The following is a 19,469-nucleotide window of genomic DNA, read 5'->3' on the forward strand; positions in this document are numbered from 1 at the left end:
AGCATAGGCCTTTACTTTGTCACATGTCCACCAGATATGATAGTACGTACCTGAATTATGTTTACATTTCCAACATCTATCTGACATATTTTTAAACATTTTTGCTAATCTTGCTGGTGGCAAGTGCCATCTATAACACATTTTATATAAATTTTCTTTATATGCAGTTGACATTGTCAATTTATAATTTCTCTCCCATAATTTTTACCATTTTTCTAATTCTATATTATAACCAGTTTTTCACCCACCTTGTCATTGTCTCTTTAGTTTGTTCACTTTCCATCTCTAAAATTAACAAAATATTATACATTTTCTTAATTAATTTCTCATCAGAAGTTAACAATATCTTATCAAATACAGTTTGTTCTTTATAAAATCCATACAGTTTCACGTCTTTTTCATATTTATTTTATTTTATTTTAATTCCATTTATATCCCGCCCTTCTCCGAAGACTCAGGGCGGCTTACAAGCTTAGCAGTAGCCTTCATTCTATGTATATGCCTGCTTATTAGGGCTTTCATACACCCCCCAAGTAGCATTATTACAAAGTCAGTTTAATTGCCCCCAACAATCTGTGTCCTCATTTTACCTACCTCGGAAGGATGGAAGGCTGTCAACCTTGAGCCTGGTGGGATGCGAACCTGCACTAATTGCAGGCAGCTGGTGTTACTTAAGGAGGCATTAGCCCACTGCACCACCAATTGCTGATATAAAAAGAGTTTTGTATTTGTAACAATGCCTACCATGAAATGTTGATGCCCTGATTTTCCAGCTCTTGTTTCGATTTTAATGTCCTATCAGTATTCAAAATATGCCCAAGTTTTTTCAAAATCTAACAAATTTGGGTGTGAGAAAGCTTCCGTCGTTGATAACCACCCTGGAATTTTTACATATATTTTAGTTTCTTCCAGATATTTTACAGTTTTCTCTCTTGAAGTCTCCTCCTTATCATACAGTTCCTTATAGAATTCTTTAACTATCTTTTTTATTTCTTCATTTTTATATTGTAAATAACCTTTCTCATCGAGTAAATTATGTATCTTTTTTTCTTTCCATTTTTTAAGTTTATAAGCTAACCATCTTCCTGGCTTGTTGGCATTTTCAAAAAAAAATTGTTTCACTCTTTTTATCTGTTCTGCCATTTTTTCTGAGTCTAACAGATTTAATTTATGTTTTATTATTTCCATTTCTCTTTTTAAAGTCTTTTTTTGTGGATTTCTTTGCAGTTCTAATTCTAACTTTCCAAATTCTTCTTTTAATAATACATATTGCTGTTTTCTCTGTTTATTTTTCCTTGCCATATACGTTATAGCTATACCTCTAAAATACGCTTTAGCTGTATCCCATACATTTTGTGCTGTTGTATCTTCTTTATTTTCTTTGAAGAATTCCATTTCTTTTTTTGTTAACTCTATAAATTCTTTTTCTTTTAATATCGAACGATTTAAAGTCCATCTTGGCCCTTTTTGTATTCCTTTCCAGGTCATTTTCAAAGGATTATGATCCGCCCATATGCCTGTTTCTATTTCAGTGTCCTGAACGTTCATTCTCACGTCAGCTGTCATCCAAATCATATCAATCCTTGACCAGGATTTTTGGTATATTGCAATTTTTGTGGATTAACTTCCCTCCAAACATCTTATTCCAATTTCCTCCGCCATATCAAAAAATGTCTTAGGTAATCTTCCTCTTCCACTTTTCCCTGTTTTGTTACATTTATAGTCAATTTTTCCATCTATTACTGCATTGAAATCTCCTAGTAGGCAAATATTTTGATATTCCATTTCTATTATTTTTCTATGTACGTTTTTGCAAAAATTTTCTTGATTATTATTCAGTGCATAAATTGCCACTAATAATATTTGCTTTTGATGCAGATAAATTTCTACCATTAAAATTCTTCCTTCTTCATCTGAGTATACCATTTTAGAATCTATTATCTCTTTAATGTATATAGCGACTCCTCTTTTTTTCTGTTGCACTGATGCATAATAAAGTTTCCCAATTTTTGAATATTCCAATAATTTATGGTGTTGTTCTTTTATATGTGTTTCTTGCAAACAGATTATATCCAAATTCAATTTCCGTAATTTCCTAAAAATCTTATTTGTTTTAATTGGGGAATTCAGTCCATTTATGTTTACTGAGAAGATTCCATTTTTTTTCTCCATTTCCATTTATTTATATTTCAGTCTAGTAAATCTAGTAGTCCTTTGTTCTCTGGCAAATCCTTCATCCTCACCCTTTTGGTCATCTTCCTCTTTCTGTTCTTCTGTTTGTGCAATTGCTCCTTGGGTCCTCTCTTCTGTTTGTTTCTGCTCCTTACTCTTCCCTTGGTTTAGTTTCATTCCTTCATCTAAGATTGACCTGTTCCTCACTTCAAAATCTTCTGCTTTCCAAATTGAGTCCAATCTATATCTTGCATTGTTCCAGTTTATTAAGATGCCTTCCGGCATCAGCCATATGAAATTTATACCATTGGCAATCAGCTTCGTGGTCAAAGTGATACTGTCTTCATGTGTCTCTAACTCTCTTGGGTATCTGCTTTAAAACCATTTCTTTATTTTTATATTGTATTGGTTCATCTCTAACTTTCCGTAGTTTTTCATCTCTTGTTGTCTTCTTTGTAAACCATACATGTACTTCTCTTGGCAGTTTATTTCTTCTTGTGTAGCTTGAATTGATGCGAAATATGTCATCTACCTCTAACTGAATTTCTTCTCGATCTGCCTTCAGAGCCTCCTCCAGGATGTCAATAATAACCTCCGCTATATTTTCTTCTCTATCCTTGGGGATATTTTGAAATCTTAAATAATGTTCTGCTTTTTCCATCTCTAAAGTCTTGATTGCATTCTCTAATTGTTCATTTTCTTATAGTAGCATTTCTATCTTTTTATCGTTCTCACCTGTTTTTTCTTCAATTTTGTGTATTTTCTGTTGATTTTTTATTATCATTTGATTCTGAGCTTCAAATTTTCCCTTTATATCCAAAAATTCTTCATTTAGTTTCTCCAATTTACTTTGCATCTTTATGTGATTTTCCTGCATTTCCAGGTGGTTTTTTTCCAATGTCTCTTGATTTTTTAATATAAGTTCTTGAAGAAATTTTAATGAAATCTGTGTTTCACTTTGAGCAGTGCTTGTCTTTTCACGTTGCAACATTGCTTCAATAGATCCCTGTGTTGTAGGACTAGATTGTCCTACTGAGGGTGCAGAAGAAGTTTTCTTCATAAATCTAGTAATATTTGATGAAGTCATTTTACAGCTTACAATCTAAAGCCAAAACAACATCTGTTTAGATTTAGCCAAATTCAATAAAAGTAGCTTTGAATCTCAATCTCACAGCAAGGCACTCTTATCATTTGCAGGTGTGCTTTATCAAGGTTACTTCAGTCCACAACAATTTTTTCACTTCTCACAGTATATCAAAAAAATTGTTCTTCTTTCACCACTAGATGTCCTCCTTGGCTTATTTATCAATGTCTGATATTTTAAACAAAGAGTCTTTCCCCCTGTTTATAATTGCTTGCCGCTTTTAACTTTAATCCTTCTGGGGGTCTTTACTTTTCAGCCCTTTCCCATCAGGGACACAACATTTATAATCCTCAAGGAGAAGGAAAGAGAAAATCTTGCTCACCCAGCTTCAGCATGCAGTTGAAATTCCACTAATTTATGGTCCTTTTCTTTCCTGCTGGAGATAACTATGGCTGCTAGATCTTGGCAGCCTTTTCCTTAGTTTTTCCAGAGGGTCCTACAGTTTGCTCTGATCGGGTGCCCCCTGATCTGAGCTCCTGAAGTATCCCTCCTCCTTCATTGCCCCTCCAGGGCAACTTTCTGACTCTTTAAGGGTCACTAGATGAAGAAAAACCAAGCTGGAAAGCCAAGCACCAGCTTTTCCCAGTTGTCCTGACGGCTACCAAACAGGAAGTCTCGATACTGCAAATTTTGATTGTGTGACCATGGGACAACAGTTGGTGATAGATGGGCTGGTGATAGATATTTTTTTTCCTCTGTTGTTGCCACTTTAAACAGGTGCCCAGTGTTTGGAAGTCAAGAACTGCCTGCATAATTCTGGTATCTTGACAGAGAAAATGCAGTTGGAGTACTGCTCAGTGAGTTAATCCAACAGGGTGCAGTGGTTTGAACCATGGGGTCATATCTTGGCAATTGTCCTGCTTAGTTGCAGGCTTGCTTGTTTTGCATCATGCTCACCTACTATAGTTCTTATCACTGCCTGAGGCAACAAGAAGTTTTTGGTTTTGGTTTTGTTTCCATCCAGTTTGTCACACAGCCAGGCCCTGATTAGGGCTGCCAAGAGTGATTGGTCCAAGGTCATCCAGTTGGCTTCTATGCCTTAAGGGGGGGGTATGTGAGTTTTCCTAGCAATGCCAGGGGTAGGCAACCTTCGCTCTTTTATGACTCGTAGACTTCAACTCCCAGAATTCCTGAGCCAGCATAGCATAGCTGGCTGAGGAATTGTGGGAGTTGAGGTCCATGAGTCATAAAAGAGCCAAGGTTGCCTACCCCTGTCCTAGCCCTACTGCAACACCTGACTGCCTTACCTCATATCAGAAGTAATGATTTAAAATCCTGATTGGAGACAAACTCAATATCTGCCATGCAGTAAAGTGCTATAGACTATTTCTTAGGCTATTTCACAGTGTGACTAGGATCATTAATTCCTAGAACTCTTTGTATCCTATTCTGTACTTTGTTAACAATAGCAGAAATATAACAATAATATTCAGAGTAGTAAATTAATTGTGCAGAGGATGTTTCCCTATTAAAAATTGGAAGCTGTGATTTATTAGTATGACTATGCAAGGTCTCCTGGAATAAAGTAATAAATCAATAGCTTTTTGAGGCAGTTGAGAGTAGGAAGGAGAAAAAGTAGAACTTTCTAAACTTTATGGTAAATGGTTTCTCATTTCAGAACAGGTTTATCCAGGGACATTTTACTGTTTCCTCTTAAGCTAACTTCTGACTAAAAGTGCATAGAATTATAGACCTCTAACAGAAGCAGCCTATTTATTTTCTTGTGGTGTGATTTGTCTGTGTGTGTGAAAGAAAGAAAGAAGGAGTGAGTGTGTGAGTTTGTAATAGAAAGAATGAATATAGATGTAACGTGTAAAATAGGTTGCCATTTTTTTTTATCAAACACAACTGTTACCAGTTTAGGATAATTGTTTGTTCGTCATTGGAATGTTAAAGATACTCTTGTGAAAAGCAAAACTAAGACTATTTTAAAAACAATCTCTTTAGAGTCAGTTTTAACACTGCGTTAAGATGAGGGTATGAGAATATATGACAATTTGTTTTAATTAGCTCTAATTGTTGACCTGGGTTATGTGTTATTGTCTTTTTATTATGGTAAAATAAAAAGACAGCATACAATTGACTATAAATACATAAAATAGATCTTGTAGATAAATAATAAATATCCCATGCTAAGTGGTACCATTTGCACATGATGGAGCTTTAGTAACACCCATTGCTGCTTTGCTTCCCACTGTAACAAAAGAACTGAGCCGCCAGAAGTAGTTGCAACCATTATAGCTAATGACAAGAGATTGTGGTTCAGCAACATACCAGGTTTCTCACCTCTGCATTTTAATCACAGAGTAAACCCATGTGGTCAAGATTTTGGTTTCTTCTATTTAATCATGTCCATTTCTCTGAGACTGCCAGGATAAATCTAGTGGTTTTCCTGGCCAAGTTTTTCAGAGGGTAGTTTGCCATTGCCTCCTTACCAGGGCTGAGAAAGTGATTGTCCAAGAACACCTGGGCCTTTGTGTTTAAGGCAGGACTAAAACGCATGGCCTTCCGATTTCTAGCCAGATGCCTCAGCCACTACACCCAACTAGCAGGATTTAAAAAAAGGTAAAGGTTCCCCCGCACATGCGTGCTAATCTTTTCTGACTCTAGGGGCCAGTGCTCATCTCCATTTCAAAGCTGAAGAGCCAGCGCTTGTCCGAGGACGTCTCCGTGGTCATGTGGCCGGCATGACTAGACACCAAAGGCGCACGGAACGCTGTTACCTTCCCACCATAGTGGTCCCTATTTTTCTACTTGCATTTTTACGTGCTTTCGAACTGCTAGGTTGGCAGAAGCTGGGACAGGTAACAGGTGCTCACTCTGTTACGCGGCACTCGGGATTCAACCCGCCAAACTGCCGACCTTCTGATCGACAAGCTCAGTGCTAACAAATCATGGCTCCCCCCCACCTGCTTTTTAAAAAATGTTGGTTTTATTTGTCTTGATTGTTTTTTTAACCTCATTTGGGTTAGTTGTTGTGGGCCACTAATGGGTAAAATGGGTACCATTTAATTATTGAGAGGGAGGAGATAAGAGCAATCTGTTAAAGCCCTACCCTCTGCCATCAAGGAAGCAGCTTTCAGTTTAGTCACTTTTCCACCTCTGTAACTTTTTGAGCCTCTTGTGACTTTCTTACTGTTTAGGCAACTGCATAAAAGGGGAAATGAGAATTAAGTTAAACTTAAAACAAACTAAAGAGTTTGGCTTTGTTTCTAAAAGTTTGGAAAAGCAGCAAGAACTATTATAGTACTATTTCTAGGGAAAGGGTAGACTACTTTAGGAAAGATCCTGCTTTGGAACCATTGCCCAACCTGGCTGATATCAATGGAGCTGCTCTGCTGCATTATGTGCTCTTGCATCTGCTCAAAAGTAACAGACAGTCCTCAAATTATAATGTGAGCCCTGCAATTATAGTCAAAAGATGTCACATCCATAAAGCAGGACATCATGTAACCAAAAGCAACTATGGGGCTTTTTTTTCTCCTGGAAACTGGAAGTAAATGCCGGTTTTTTAGAAATAACATCATAAATTGTGGTCACATGATTGTGGGGTGGTGCAAATGACTGCAAGTGCAAGTTGGTTGCTGACCGCCACAAATGCAGTCATGTGACCCATTCCTCAATGACTTTTTCCCACTTGACCAACTGAAAACAGGCAATTAGACAAAGTGCTCAAGAGCATACACATACCTCAGCAAGGAGTAACACCTAGTTATTCTGACAGTTAGAGCAATTAGCCAGTGGAACAACCTGCCTCCAGAAGTGGTGAATGCTCCAACACTGGAAGTTTTTAAGAAGAGACTGGATAGCCATTTGTCTGAAATGGTATAGGGTTTCCTGCCTTAGCAGGGGGTTGGACTAGATGACCTCCAAGGTCCCTTCCAACTTTATTATTATTATTATTATTATTATTATTATTATTATTATTATTATTATTATTGGCTGATTTTATATTCATGTGACTGGATCATTGTTCTCCTCTTGTTTCATCATGCCTACTTTTGAAATAATATATTTTACTGCGTGTTATGTTTACTTTTATTTTTCTGCTAATATACCAAACTCTGACTTCCAGTGCTTTTTTTGTAAAAGAAAAAGGTGCCGGAACTCACACATGTCATATAACCCGCCTTGCCTACCCTACAAGGTTCTATCCAAAAAAGGTGCCGGAACTCCATTCTGGGCGTTCCATGAGAAAAAAAGCCCTGCTGACTTCCATGTAATAATGTGTTCAGAAGGATGACTGTGCATTAACAAAGCATTGCAAGTTCTTAGTATAATGTAATATTTAAAAACTATCAAAGTTTAATATTGATAACTTCTGTTCTGACAACACGAAGTTAGTCTTGGTTCATGATTCCGACATTCCAATAGTGTGGTGTGGGGGTAGGGTGGGGGTGCATGTCCATCCATCCATCCATCCATCCATCCATCCATATCCCTCCCTCCATTCATCTATCTCCCTATCTCCCTCTCTCTCTCTCTCTCTCTCTCTCTCTCTCTCTCTCTCTCTCTCTCTCTCTCTATCTATCTATCTATCTATCTATCTATCTATCTCTTTCATCTATCTTGCAGTACCAAAGTTTCCTTTTGACTCTAACCACAAGAGCAGCTGGATATCAGTTTGATTTTAATGCAGCCAAATCATAAATACCATCACTATTTGAATTTGTCCTCTGCTCTTCCCAAATAGTTCACAGAAAACCTGATCCTGGAGCATCATTTTCCACACTCATGTTGATACTGTCTTGGTTATAAATGCCCATTTGATTTCTTGGCAGATCCATTTCTTTACACAAGATATTGTATTTAATTTGACTATCTACCTAGGGTGACCCTTCTGATAGTGTACAGTTGTGATGGTATACCATGTACCATCATGGTATGCTCTACAAGGTCCACTGTCCAGCATAAAGTCATACTCATCTGCAATTTTGCTCATTGTCATCCTTTGTGCATTGGCTGGGAACTCAGCAGTTGGACATGGTTACAGTGGAGATAATAGAAAGAAAGAAAAAGTTAGGGATAGATCATCATGGATAAAATCTATATCATCACTAGGAGTTGAAAATGATTTAATAGCAAATATTCAACCAATCATCTTTTATACTCTTTCAAACAGAATTCTGCAAAATGTCTTCCCAGGAATGTTTATCAACAATCCCTTTTTAATTTGGGCATTAATTCTTGCTATATAGAAACTACCCACCTGTTGTTATTTTAGACAAGGCTTTAAAGTGTTTTTCTTTGACTTTTACCTGGAAGTGTTATTATACAGCTTTTTTATTAAGTATGCTGAGCTTATTGTTTACATTTTAGATTAGTTAGCAGATTGATATCTGTACCCTCAACCTGAAATGTAGAGCAGGCTGCATGATTATTAACTCTTCCCTTAGCACAGAAGTATTCAAGCATATGCTTCATACTCACAGAGAATAGTAAATTACCTCCTTAAAACACTGTGAAATGTGATGGCCACACAGTACAGCACATAAGAAATTTTAGCCTCAAGCTAGTCAAAATAACTAAATAAACTTCAGCTTGCAATGAAACAGTCAAGCTGAGAGAAAATCAGAAACAGAGAGTTGCTTTATAAAATGAAGCAGAGAGTTAGCTAACTATTATTGTGAAGAATATTTCACCCCCAAAACACTTACCAGGACACCGCTGAGATTTCACAGCATGGCAAGTCACCATTTGCCAATTGCCCAAGACAAAGAAGATTTGACAGAAGAAATGAAATTCTAAGGGTTGCGGGTAAAGTCTAAGCCTTGTGCAAATCAACACTGATTTGATGTGAACTGGATAATTCAGACTTGAGTTTGTCTTTCCAGAACCAAAATCAAATTATTTTAAGCTCAGATGGATCAGAAAAAAATGGAGGATTGTAACCTTAGAGTACTGTGGCAGACAGATTGAGCTGGTCCAGTGATCTAGTGCTGGAATTTTTGAAAATATAGAGAAAAGTCAATGATTTTATTCTGTATTGAAGCCTAATGATCTACTATTTCCACTGAAATAGAGATGTCCATACAGGCACCCCAAAAGATGGTCAGACCTAATGAAGACCCTATGGGGGCCCATGTACAGGAAGTGGCATGCAAGCATAATTCAGAACCCCTCTCACCACTAATACCAACTTTAGTTGTGTCAGAAGAATATTCTTTCAAAATGCTGAACCCTGTCATGATGATAGGCTTGAGCTTCAGAATGGCTATTCACAGCATGTGGTAGGTGGTTAGCTTGTACATCACAGTCAAATGGGCCATTGCAGCAGAATGAAACTTTCCTAAGAGCTGACATGAGCATTTCTTTCTTTCTTTTCTTTCCTTCCTTCCTTCCTTCCTTCCTTCCTTCCTTCCTTCCTTTCTTTCTTTCTTTCTTTCTTTCTTTCTTTCTTTTCTTCTTTCTTAATGAACTTGAAAAGGTATGATGGGGTCAATTAAAATACCCACATTTTCATTATATTCTAGGAGGCAAATAAAAAAAGCTTAATTAGGAATAAGGGATATAACGTATTTTACAATACAAGAGAAGAGAGCATTCAGGTCAGAAAGCTAGGAAATACTTCCTGACAAAAAGATGTATTAGCTAAGCAGCTACTTTGGAATTTATTAGAGAGGAAGCTTCTTTATAAAGTAATAACCTCATTTATTAACTACAGAACTACAGATTAAATAAACACCTTATTATTAAGAATATCTCTGACCTACACTTAATTTTCAGAGCAATAGCCAGAAGACAGCCATATATGCAGTGGTGGGGATGCCAACAATCAAAGAGGAACAGAACAATTTTATTTCCCAAAGGTAACAGATTCAGTCATTGCCAAGTTATATAGGTCTTATACAGCATCCTGATAAAAGAAAAGTTGACTATGCTGATATGCTAATAAGATCCCCAAACAGGTATTCCTTAAGGAAGAGAAATCAGCTTTACAGCTGATCAGTGAACAAAATAAGTCTACGGGAGACACATTCATGTTATGAAAGCATTACAAAGCCATTCTTTGGAGTACAGCACAGCAGCTTTGAAAGACAAGAACTGTCAAAACTCTAACTATTTAAATGATAGTTGACCCCATGCTTGACTGGAGAAGGACTAAGAAAGTAAAGCCCAGCAACATCCTTGAATCTCCTGTCTTTGTTCTAGACATAATCTTAATGATATTCCAAATCATCACAATAGTTAAGATAACCTTTAAGATAAGTTAACCTTTATTGACATTTTTTACTGTGGGCACACTGGCCCACATTAGAAATGAAATCCTGTTGCCTCCTCTCAAAAGTGTATGCATAGATAACACACATATAAACATGCTATATACCACATATGTATAGACCTAGACCCTTATATATAAATACATATAAATATTAATCACTGTCCACCTTGAAAACATAGCGGAAAGAGGAAGCTTGAGAATTCACAAGGTTAATACTGTATGGAACAAAACTGTGGCTGAATCTGGAAGTTCTGCTTTGGATACCACGAAGCCAATGTTGTAAGAACATTGCGGCCAAGGGATCAGGATAAACCCATTCTACTCCTTTGTTCTGTTAAACAGTTGCATGTTTCCAATAGGTCTGGGGTGGTTTTCTTGCTATTAGTACTGAGGACTTTTTAAAAAGATATATAAAAAGAGCTCCACATATGTTCATCATTTGCACAATTACTTTCCGTGCAAAAATAAAAAATGCAAACAATCTGGCCCCTTGAGTAAAGCACCATCATCTGGCAAGGCCACATCATCTGGAACTTTAAGGGGTTGTGAGAATAACCTTGGCTAGGGCAATGGTCAGATAAACCCACAGAAAGAATAAGGGTAGAGAACACATTACAGAAGGTAAAGGTAAAGGTTTCCCCGCACATGCGTGCTAGTCGTTTCCAACTCTAGGGGCTGGTGCTCATCTCCGTCTCAAAGCCGAAGAGCCAGCACTTGTCCGAGGCACATGGAAGGCGCACGGAACGCTGTTACCTTCCCACCATAGTGGTCCCTTTTTTCTACTTGCATTTTTACGTGCTTTCAAACTGCTAGGTTGGCAGAAGCTGGGACGAGTAACAGGCACTCACTCTGTTACGCGGCACTTAGGATTCAACCCGCCAAACTGCCGACCTTCTGATCGACAAGCTCAGCGTCCTAACCCACTGAGCCACTGTGTCCCTATACATTACAGAAAGAACCCTCCTAAGTTCTCTGGAATGTGAGGCCAAGGGAGGAGAGGAATGCTTTCAGACTTGCAAGATTCAGTTACTGTAATCAGAAGACTCCTGCGAGTCCCTTGGACTGCAAGGCGATCAAACCGGTCAGTCCTAGAGGAGATCAACCCTGACTGCTCTTTAGAAGGCCAGATCCTGAAGTGGAAACTCAAATACTTTGGCCACCTAATGAGAAGGAAGGACTCACTGGAGAAGAGCCTAATGCTGGGAAAGATTGAGGGCAATAGAAGAAGGGGACGACAGAGAATGAGGTGGCTGGATGGAGTCACTGAAGCAGTAGGTGTGAGCTTAAATGGACTCCAGAAGATGGTAGAGGACAGGAAAGCCTGGAGGAACGTTGTCCATAGGGTCGCGATGGGTCGGACACGACTTCGCAACTAACAACAACAACTGGACTAGCTCAAATGGGCTGGCAGGAGCAGCATTCCCCTCATCTCCATAAAGTCTGTAGACCCCAATCCTCCTGTATTTTCATAAACTTTGATAACCTGCCTTTTCCAGCTGGCCCAAGGGATGACAAAAAGTGATCCTGTTCCTAAGTTATCTCTATAATTGTTGCAGAAAGGTTTTTTTTTAGTTTCCATAGCACAGGCTTTTATAAATTATATTGTTTTGTTACAATTGTTCTTTTTTCACTCCATTGTTCTTGCTTCATTGTTGTAAGCTGCCTAGAATTACAAATTGCAAACGTGGTGGCCTATAAGTTTGATTAATAAATGCAAATTTTCCTATCGAGAATGTGTTATCCTACATTTCCCTTAGCACGTTTTTTGTTTTTAATTTATATAGCTGCCCATCTCAGAAAACCTGTGACTCTTGTTCCTACATCCATTTCCTTTAAATAAGATTTGTCCAAAGCATTATTCCTTGTCTTTCCCAATTGATTCCCTGAAACAATATTGTATAGAAATTTATATATTTTTCCATCCTGTCTCAAATATATGATTGTTTGGAAGTTCTATGAAGCATACTAATGTAAGCTTCGTAAAGTTGTGTTCTTTTTCTTTTTTCAAAAGTATCTTACACATACAAATTTGAAGTATTTTAACAGAGAAAGTGTTTCTATTCATATAGTAATAGAGTCAGATTAAGTGGATTTTGCAAAACCATTCTACAGAAAATCTCTTGCAAATTTCTTTTATATACCCCCCTGCATTTATCAGGAATTAAGATTGATATAATGTCAGGAAGTTAGCTCCTTTTTAAAAAAATCCAATTATGAAGCAATGGAGATATATAGAATTTGGAATCAACCAAAGATGAAAAGTATCTAGTGTAACACATTTTTTAAAAACCACCTTTTTTTGTACATGAAACTGCTTTTATGAAAGAAAGAAACTGCTTTTATGAAGAAAGAAAAAACCCTGCATATATAGAATTAACAAAGCCAGAAAATGACAAATTACTTAATATCCTTTAAATTCAGATTTCTATATACTTAGGTTTTTTTCCTTAATGAAAAAAGCCATATTCAGTGATAGATTTCTCTCCCTACTCCCAAACATGCAGTCTTAAACAGTCCAGTCTAAACCAATATTTGACAAGATAGATGATAGATAGATAGATAGATAGATAGATAGATAGATAGATAGATAGATAGATAGATAGATAGATAGATAGATAGATAGATAACCTTTATTGTCATTTTTTACTGTGGGCACAATGGCATACATTAAAAATGAAATTTAGTTGCTTGCTTTCAAAATGTATACATACATAACACATATTTAAACATACTATAAACAACATATGTATAGACCTACACCTTTACATATAAGTAATGTATAAATATTAATAACTGTCCAACTTGAATACATAACGGAAGGAGGAAGCTTTAGAGTTCACAAGATTAATACTGTATGGAACACAACTGTGACTGAATCTGGATGTTCTGCTTCAGATACCACAAAGCCTCCTCCCAGAAGGTAACAAGGAAAACAGGTCATGAAGAGGATGAGTAGTGCCCCAGATGGAAGGGAGGGAACTGCCAGTAATCTTTTTGGCCATCCTCACCACTCTCTGCACCGCCTTCCTGTCTGAAGCAGTAATGCTTCCAAACCAGACTGTGATGCTGTATGACAGGATGCTCTCAATCATCCCTCTGTAGAAAGTGATAAGTGACAAGACTGGGATATAGAATTGCTACTTGTGTAAACTACATAAGGTAACAAAAGAACATCAGGATTTCTTTCACATATCTCTGCCCTTCTGAAGTTCCACTTATCCTCAGTCATCAGGTCATTCAGGTGCATTCAATTTACAGGTCTTCAGAATGTGGTGTTATGGTGAACCTGTCTTTGGAGGTAGGCTTCACAGCAATTTCCTATAATGTTCAAGATACCCATTCAGAATGATGCTAATACACTGTCTGTCCAGGATGGGAAGTGGATTTTAAAAGTTGCATTGCTGATCTGAAGAATCAATTACAAAAGTATTGATTTAGTAGGGGGCTTGGTCCAAATTCACTGCACTGCCTAAAGCAGTACTTCATTGTGTCTCACCATAAGTTACACCCTATAAGCAACATGATAACTTGTTTTGGAGTGGACAACAGTGATGTCAAAATTAGATACTGTATAGAATTTGATCAGGAATATCAGAGCTACGGACTGCCTTCGTAATCCAAAGAAAGGAAGTGTAGCATTTGAGTGCTACGTTGGTGTCCCTAATTTTAATAGCCACTTGATTAATAGTTGATTAATCATCAATCCAAAACATTCCAGATTATTATAACGATTTAAATATCAGTATATCTTCCTGAAATGAACCAGTTTCTAGAAGAACCCAAGACAAGGGAGAGGTGAAAAAAATAATTCCATTTTTTTATAAGAACATATCAAATTAGTGCAGCAGATTGAACAGAATGTGACATATCCATCCAGTCAAAGGGCTTTTGCTGCTAATGTCTAATTCTGAATCCATGTGTGTTCAGTCTAGATTGCAGTGCTTGGTCCTGAATCCTCAAATGTTAAGCAGTTAAGTTCCTCTGAATATTTCATGTAGGAAAAATGGTGAAGGGGGTTGGATAGATCCTCTGGATAAAAGAGCTTTGTTTTAAGAAAAAGATGGACAAAACCAGTGGAGCAGAAAGAGGAAGAAAAGAAGTGTATTAGGAATTGAAAGCACAATAGATAGACTGTCAAGGAAAAGGGAAAAGTTATATAAACTCAATGCCTCTCTTCAATTTGTGAAGCCTCAACACCCAGGAGAAAATGGCTGCAGGAAAATAATAAGCCCTTGTCATTTCTCAGGCAATGAATTAAGTGAGTCACATTCTGTGTGAGAACCCTTGTATCAAAGTTCATCTGATTTCTACTTTATAGAACAGACACGAATAGGATTGTGCCTTCCTGTTCCAAACTCAAATCCCTAAGCAGTTAATATAATGGAAGGGGATTTTTTTGAAAAAAAATGTTTGAGTGGCTCCTTATAATAGCTGATGTAATGCAGTGCTGTTAACCTTTATTGCTTTGAGTGCCCTATTAAAATGAGTTATGCTGATCTTTTCAAAGGAGGGAAGGATTACAATCCAGATGTTCAGTTGCTCTTGACATCTGCCCTGTGACTGGTGGGATTCCATGGCACCAAAATGTCTCTACATTCATAGACGCATCAGAGCTGTTCCAATGCTACATGTACGCCACAGTTGATAATTCAGATGAAGGGTTCTGAGTATCTCAAAAGTTCACCCATTTCTCTGCTATTTGTTAAAAGATCCCAAATACTAAAGCTGATATGAAAAAAACCCCTATGATTTTAAGGAATCAATACATTCAAGCAAATATAACTTTTTGGTGCTATGCTTACAAGAGATCCAAAGCACTGCTTTGAATCATTTTTAAAGAAGGCATAACTGTACACATATATTTTACTCAAAATGGTGTAATTTTCATAAACCACAGTCAAAAGCCCGACTCTGAAAGTGGTGTAAATACATAAGCAGCTAAACTAAAAAAGGGATTATTGAATTGAATATAATACTGTTCTGTCACAGCTCACTTTTTTCCAGTTTCTTGGAGGGACAAAATGAATAAAATGTATTAGTTAAACTAGAAAAAGAATGCCCAATTATTTATTTTTCCATCAGCATCATCTTCAGAATTGCTAAGTATGTTCCTTAGAGTTCTTCTCTGGCTGAAAACCAAGATTGACATTGCAGTAGTGAAAGATTTATTGGAAAAGGTAGGATAAATCTTGGGAAATAAGCAATCTGGTCAATTACAGTTTAAGATGCATTTAAGCATTAGTCAATTCTGCTTGGATGCAAATTCAGTGTAGGACCTTCCCTTCTTCCCCTTTTCTCTAATGTCTTTCCTTTAATGCGCCTGTAGTGGCAATGTGGTTAGTCACACCTGTCAGCTACCCCTAGCAACAGTCAGAACTAGAAAAGAACCATCAAAAGAATAATTTTCTTTTGAGCTAAGTTTAAAAAGATGCATTACGAAAAAGCTGACATAAGAACCCACAAATTATGGTAACATGCTTTCAAATGTGAAACCTATTTATAGGCAATTAAAAATATTAATTTCAGTGGTTCTCCCTCCCACACTCTCTGCATAGTGGGTAGGGTGCCAATTTTTTATGAGCAGGTAGTCCAGCCTATCCCTTGGTTTTCTTCCTTTACCATGTTATCAGTGTGAGCCTCCTTTCTCACAATACTTTTCAGTGCCTCAGACGAGAGATTCTTCCTCAGGACATCTGGGATGAGACAAGCAGAGATACCCACCTCTGCGGTCATGCTTAAACACAGTTGTCACAACAAAGTGACAGTAATATAGGCATCTCCAAATTCATCTATCTCACTTGAGGATAAATTCCACAAATATCCGATGAAGGTTTTGGAGAGTTTACCTGTCTGGTTTCTGTTTGGCAGAAATATTACAACCAGTTGTCTCCATTTAGAGTAAGATATCAAGCTAAGCTACAGACTGGGATATATATGTTCTTGTGCCCCTAATAATAAGCTACGTTACATAAGCATGTGATCCACGTCAGGACCAGCCTAACTTGGAAATTATTTCCTCAGTAGGCAGAGAGATTGGCATAATTACTAATGTATCTTCAAAGTCAAATGTAGCCTACATTTCATTTCAATGAATAAGAATCTGAGGGGGGGAGGGTGAAACTGCATGTTATTAATAGAAGAAAAGTCTATACAGACAATTGTGGTCCTGGTGATGAAGTAGGAGGGATGTTAAACTCTGGATAGGAATGACATTGCAGAAAATTTGCAAACACTATACTGATGTATATGTACAAATTCAATTTAGAAATTATGACCATAACTTGAAACATAAATATATCTCTCCATGGTGGTGGGAGATGATGACTACAGTATGTGATCTGTATGATTGCTCTGTTTGCTGTCCAAGGATAGCTGTTCATACTTCCAGCCAATTGAAGTGAAACAACAGATGATAAAGACTATGTCAGCCTCAGGAACCCCATCTTATGATGACTTATAACATCAGAGGCATTATTTTTCATGAAAGGGATAGAGATTTTTGGACACTTACTTAACTTGAAGTTTTCATCTTATCTGAGATGAAAGCCTAATTTAAAACAAGTTCCTTCTTCTTTTGCACCACTCTCATTCAAGTTCCTGTGTTGTTTTTCCATTGCTGTAATGTTTGTAGTACAGATGTCAATGTCATAATCATTGATGTCAAGGCCAAAAACCGCACTAGGTAGATAATCATACCAGAGGTTAAAAACTGTATTGATGAGAAATAGAAAACACTCAGTAATGGAATTCACACAGAGTAATTTCATAATCTCATAGACACAAAAGCAACTACATTATAATTACTGCAGTACACTTGGAGCCACATAAAGGTCTCTTCCTTATATGAATCAGAAGCATTGTTGCAGCAAAAGAGAGGAAAGCAGCCATCCAAGGGAAAGCTTCTCCTGAGCTGAATTAGGGGAACACTTCCAAGGTTGCTTTCATATAACCAACTTTTGAAATCAATGCAAAAGCACTTTCCAATTTTAGAAGCTGAATAGATGGTACCTGTTACAATTCATTTCCACACCAAGGACTTTGTTTTTAGACCCTGCTAGCCTTAACCTATTTATCATGGAAGTGAGCTGAAGGGCCCTGCATGATCCAGTTCCATGCTACACCTTCAGCCTAACCATGAAAGACTACAGCCCCAGAGCTCCAGAATAATTCTACATTAGAAAGGCAGGATTCAGGCAATCATGTCTGCCTCATTCACCACTGCATCATCTTCCCACCTGCCCACATTTCATTTTTTTACTAGTAGAAAATTCTGTCACATCCCCTGAACGTGCAACCCCTGGGCATGCAGTGGCAGCCAGAATGGGGCCAACAGCAACTGGGGGTGCAACAGCCACAGTGGGGGCCCCAGCAGCCAGTGATTGCTCCACCTTTCAGAGCAAACGTCAATGGGGACCCAGAGAAGCTGATTTTTTTTCCTCAACCAAGTGTACTCTCATTTGAACTGCTGGTCCTATCTGTACCTGGACCCAGGCACTATGGTTGATGTGATTGCATCCATCTTAGAGGGAGTGCTGAACGATTTATTTAATGAGCAAGTCCCTGAATTGGAGGACCCCCACTGTAATGTATTGGGCTTCCTTTGTTAAGGGAACACCATGTGGTAATTGCTGGAAGGCTGTTTGAGCAGAGAAGCTAGCTAATGGCTCCCAGCTCCTCAGACTACCCGTCTCCTCAGACAACCCGTCTATTGGTTGACCCTAGGGTGGCAATAGGTTGCTTCAAACCTATTGGCCGCCACCTAGGGGCTAGAGTATAAATTGCTGCATCTGCAGCCCTGTTCTCCAGTTCAGATCCTGCAAAGCAATAAACCATGATCTTTGCTGAACTCACTTTCCTTGTCTTCATTCCTGCACAACAAACCCAGTACACAACACTGGCGATGAAGGTGGGATCCTGCTTCTCCATCAAAGCTGAAAGTCACTAGGGGAGAGGCAGCACACGCCTGATGGGAAAAGCAATTTCCCCTCCACGTACTGTCAGCTAGCTAAGCCATGCTAGTGACCACGTGCTCAGAGGACCAGTCCCTGGGCAACAGAGAGGCAGGATTCAAAGACACTGAGATCCAGCCACGAAGACCAGCAGAATGCCCAAGGTCGGAAGGCTGCGAGAATTTATCATCAAGCAACCAGAAGAATGGCCCTCGTACCTGTCCCAGGTCGAGAACTACCTTCGAGTGAACCAGGTCGCAGAGGATGGACTGAAGGCCACCACGCTACTCTGTGTGTGCGGCCCAGCAACGTTCGTTCTAGCAGAGAACCTGTTTGCGCCAACACCGTTGGAGTCCGTCTTTGGGGGAACAGGGTCATAGTTCCTACCTCACTAAGAGACAGGGTTTTACAATCACTGCATGAAGGCCATCCGGGTATTGTCCGTATGAAAGCTTTAGCTAGAAGCTACTTATGGTGGCCAGGATTAGATAAGTCCATTGAGGCCCAGGTGCATGGAAGTTATACATGCCAGCAATCAAGGCCTGAAATGCTGCATGCTCCAGTTCACATGTGGGAGGAGACTCACACTCCCTGGTCTAGAATTCACATAGACTTTGCTGGGACCTTTCAGGGACAGCTCTTCCTTATAGTGGTCGACAGCCACTCTAAATGGCTTGAAGTAATACCAGTTGCAAACATGACTCCTGATAGGACCATCCAGGTGCTTAGGAAACTCTTTGCCACGCATGAGCTGCCAAACGTCGTAGTATCCAACAGCGGAGCCCAATTTACTGCGGCAGAATTTCAGACGTTTCTGAGAGTGAACCTAATTAGGAATGCAACGTTGGCCCCATTTCACCCTTCTACTAATGGTCAAGCCGAACGCATGGTTCGCACCACAAAAGAGTCACTGAAGCGTATCGTGACTGGGGACTTGCACCTCAGACTGGCAGATTTTTTGCTTTGCCAACATTCCATGCCA

The sequence above is a fragment of the Vipera ursinii genome, assembly GCF_947247035.1.
Source record: "Vipera ursinii genome assembly, chromosome: 1".
Classification (NCBI taxonomy): domain Eukaryota; kingdom Metazoa; phylum Chordata; class Lepidosauria; order Squamata; family Viperidae; genus Vipera; species Vipera ursinii.